The following is a 4,690-nucleotide window of genomic DNA, read 5'->3' on the forward strand; positions in this document are numbered from 1 at the left end:
TTTTTTTTTCTGTTCCACTCTCTGACACCAATTTGTTATGTCTCTGTATGTTCGTTTGTTAATTTTCCTGCGATACACGTCCTTTCTGAAATAAAACTAGTTTATTCTTCCTCAATACAACTTTGCAATACACTTAATTTCCACAGTTACTTTAACTTAAACACACGCTATAATTCACAACAATTCACTCACTTTACTACTGCGCTTGACTTAATTGTCTGTCTCTATCTCCGCCTGTCAGCAACTATAGTTCTGGTCTCTATATCTGCTATCCTTGGTTCCCACCCACTGTAACTGCTGTCCTTGGTTCTCCACTCTCTCTCTCTCTGCTTGTCTCCTTTGTCTAGCACACTTATATACAATAATAGCACCCATGTAGCCTCTTCGAGAATCTTCTAGAGTCTAGACACTCTTCACGCGCTACCAGCGTCATTCGACTTCCGCTGTCGTAACACAAATGCGTGCATGGCACGCACTAGCGTTTTTCGATAATCTTCTAGATAATCATTACATGTTACCAACGTCACGTGACTTCCGCTGTCGTAACAATATATATATCAGTTAATTCAGACAAAATTATTAGCATTTCGCACAAATCTTATGGTGAGTATAATGTACAACAATATGAATTCTAAAAATTTGCACAGACTCAGGTAACATCAAAATCCATATATTGAAAATGAGTTAAAAACTGACAAAATTTAAGTATGCTAATTGCCTCACAGTTATGACAATCACATGAACGACAATATATCGCAAGTAATATTTAGATTTAACCTCATTGTTTCAATGATGTGAAAACAGAATATGCTCACTGCTTTCAGGTCAGAAATTATTTACCTTTGTGTGTGAATGTTTTACCCATAGTGTAAAACACACAAAAACATTCATTGACAATCGAGCATTATCAGAAAGAGAAATTCAAATGCTGGGTTCTGTCAATAACAGCTAGTTGTAATGCTAAATGAATGTTGTTTTGGCACAATATTTTATTATATATACTAAATCAAACCTTACACAATCGTTATCTATATTGTCACCATTGACTAACTGGGAACCAACAATCCACCACTATCTTTTCACTGTAAAAGGTTACAATTTCTTACAACACTGGAAGAACATACAAACTTGCCTTTACATCTTGCACGTTATTATTTTGGACAAAGTTTCTGATTAACAGTCAGCCATCTATGTCATAATTCTGAGGCTAAATTTGGACAAAAGTAACTTTTTTAAAATTAGGCTGTATATTTGATATGATCATAATGCCCTTTTTCCCATTACTAAACCACCATTATAGAGGATTTCTTCTGCACCAACAACAGAGATATTACAATTTCAACAACAGCAAGTGATGACAAAGAGTAATGTTTTTCTGTAATACATTACCTGTACTTTTTGGCTTGATATTATGTTTCATCAACAGCATCTTTGAACTGACCAAAGTGAGGTTGTTGTTCCAATATCCATGTGAACGTATAACATTGAATGGAAGTTGACTGTGGCCTTGAATAAGACAATATTTCACCAATAAAGAAAGTGAGCCCACTTTGATGTACTCATCGTAAATAAGTATCATGTTAATAATGGTAACCAAAAGTCCAAGCATAATTGTGTCTTTTGGGCTGTCTGGTGTAAGGGACAATTTGCAAGCTTCAACCCTCCATGGATTGTTGTCGAAATGGTCTCCAGTAATGTTTGTTAGTTGGATGCAAGAAGGCCCGGTTTTATTTTAGTAAACAGGTTTCTAGAGTTTAAAATGTCAAAAATTCTGTAAATGAACTGCATGTGACAGTGTAGTTATGCTGGTACATGGAAGGCAGCATGATTACTTATTGTGGTACAAGGGTTGTACATGAAGATAATGATCCTCAAGCAAGTTAATCTAAGAAAACTTTATATGATCTATGCTTAGGCTGTAATGAAAAGTCTAGGCCTATTTATTTGTAAAAGCTAATGCCCCTATTATTATTTTTTTATGGGACCATTTTAAACATCTATGCTAGTTACTTACTCACACATTGCGGTTGAAAACCTTTTTAAACTTGTATTATAACTTGCCTCTTAAAATAAAACAAGTTATAGAGTGGAAAGATTGGCATTCAAAAGCAATGACATGAAAACTAACACCTAACCTTTTTATTCATACAGGAAATTTGCCTACTTGTTACCACACATTTAGAAAGGTCAAATCACATGGATAGCTCATTTGTGCCACCTTGAATATAGCATTGTTTTAAAGATTAAGCAATTTGCAAATGTGGGAATTTAAAGTCAAGAAAACCACGTTCCATTTCCCCTTTATTGGTACATGAAATTTATGTATAACCTCGTATTTCTATCCTTAATGTAACTAATAGCTTGATTTTTCCATAACAATTGGAACTTCATTTTAAATATAATTCAGTACTTGCAGATATATGTATATTACACTGCACATTGCATATATTCTTTTGTGTAATCTTAACAATTTGGATGTCTTTCTTTTGACCATTATACATAATCCAATTACTCTTTTCTCTGTATTACAGAAATAGTGATTTTACACACTGTTTATGGATGCCTGCCTAACAAACTGCCTTTTGTGTTTAAAAACTTTATTGATAGATACTTTTGTTTTGTCTTGTGAAAATAATAAAAAAATTTACTGTAATAAGTAAATAGTAACTTACAATTTTCTTTCTGCATTCAATTGAAGTGGCAGGTGTTCATGTACCATTCTACCCAGCTTTGTCATTCCTTCAACTTGCAGAACTGTTACTGAGAAATCACACAACAAGACTTTCTTGTCAGCTTGTATTCCTTTTCAAACTTCTGTGCTGAAAAAACAGTGAAAATTTCATCAGAAGAGACCCCCAAAAAAGACAAGAATGTGTTTGATGATATCTTGAAATATTTGAAAAAAAGGTTTTCCATTATCTGAATAACAGTTTATCAGGACTTTAGCCACATAAAATATTGAATCATTTTAGGTATACTGATTTAAATCTGCTTAGACATAATTTTAAAACCTTAAGTTTCATTTGAATGAATTACAGTAATTTACATAACACTTATTGTTCAATGATGTTGATATAGAAAATGTTTCCACAAGTATTCCAGAAACTTCAATTAATTTCAGTATTAAACTATACATGTCTATGACCCATAGAGAAGTGCCATTTTTTTTAATGATAAATAAATGAAGACAGAATTGTATGTAAGTTGACACAGATATTTTGTTAATGGTTACATTGATTTAATAGGAGATGACAGTAATGACAAGCAAACTGTCAAAAGTTTTAAAAGACTGCCATGTTTCATGTACATTTTTCCTATAAACATGCCTATAATGAAGCGTGGAGAGGTTACAAGATACTGAAATTAATGGCAAATAACTGTTAAATACTATTTACCTCCCTAATGTTGGTTTCAACAGACATTTCCTGAAACAGTGGCTAAACCAAGCATTACACTGTGGGTAGTTATGATGGTGACACTGAAAACATATACACATAATTAAGGTTTAGGTTATGAACAGTAGCTCTAATTTCAAAAATATAAAAAATAAGGATCGCTGAATGATTCTTACCTTAGGAGAATTAAGTCCTTCATGGGAATATTATTCAATGATTACAGATGAAGTATTCTGCAAACTTAACCCAAAAATTGATGCTGAACAACAAACACTTCCAGTTCTAGGCTTTGCAGGCAATATTCTCTTTACCTCTAGGAGCAACGTAGAAATGATCCATCATCTCCATACCGCATCAACCTTCTTTAACAAAAGAAGTCTTCATCTAAGCTTAAATAAATATACTGTCCTCTCCTTGTGCCCTGAAACAAATACCAGGTTAAAAAGCTCGATCAAAAGTCAGTGTATAATATATTATATACAAATCACAATATTCTATACCTTCTAACAACAGAATTACTATCTCATCTTGGTATTAAATCTTTGACAAGTGGCAAAGCTGACTTGAAAACATATTTGAGGGGGAGATAGATGAAGACCTTAATAAAAAACAATTGTTACACCTGTCCTAAACCTCAACAAAAGGTACTACTAATTAGCAAGTTTTACCTTCCTCAGCTTTTACATGCATAATCTTTATCTCAACCAAGAGCAAAGGATCCAAATATGATTGATAGAACTATTAGGAATGGCCTTAAGAATATTGCAAGCTCCCCATTATTTTTCTAGTACAGCTCTTTATGTTAAAACTTTTGAAGATCTTGGAATTTTAAACTTTAGAGATATTATTCCTAAATTATTAAAAAGGTTAAGGAACTTGGAAAGAAACAATGTCCCTATTATTAATGCCTTTCTTGCAACAGACAATATACAAAAATAATGTGATAAGACATGCATCAAAAAGAAATGGAAGAAAAAACTACATGAATATGCTAATGGTAGAGGACTCAAACAAATATAAGGTTCCTCAAGTAATAGATTATTAATAGTTGAAGAGTTTCTGGATCTATTTTCACCTTGCTTTTGAAATTAAAGTATGGACTTTTTTCAACTTGAACACCTACAGAGGAAGATTTAACTTTCTTCAAAATTGCAGAGCAGGGTACATTGGTCAAGTAGAAACTCTTATCCACATTTGCATATCATTGCAGTAATATCATGCACAGAATGTTCTACAACTCTGTATGCAAGAAAATCAGAGACACCCTATGTAAAATAATCAGATATAAAACTATA

The 4,690-nt window shown here is 32.7% G+C and overlaps 1 long non-coding RNA gene across 1 annotated transcript in view; it reads right to left on the bottom strand.

Moving 5' to 3' along the window:
- The window catches only part of LOC111085761, a 6,724-nt gene extending 2,288 nt beyond the window's left edge, over positions 1-4,436 (bottom strand). Inside the window, exons 1-2 of the long non-coding RNA XR_002610567.1 lie at positions 3,572-4,436; positions 2,673-2,819 (exon numbers count right to left, since the gene is read on the bottom strand). This is a non-coding gene — a long non-coding RNA (uncharacterized LOC111085761). The remainder of the gene's footprint in view (positions 1-2,672; positions 2,820-3,571) is intronic.
- Between the last annotated feature and the right edge of the window lie 254 nt (positions 4,437-4,690).

The sequence above is a fragment of the Limulus polyphemus genome, unplaced genomic scaffold (genome assembly GCF_000517525.1).
Source record: "Limulus polyphemus unplaced genomic scaffold, Limulus_polyphemus-2.1.2 Scaffold601, whole genome shotgun sequence".
Taxonomy (NCBI): Eukaryota; Metazoa; Arthropoda; class Merostomata; order Xiphosura; family Limulidae; genus Limulus; species Limulus polyphemus.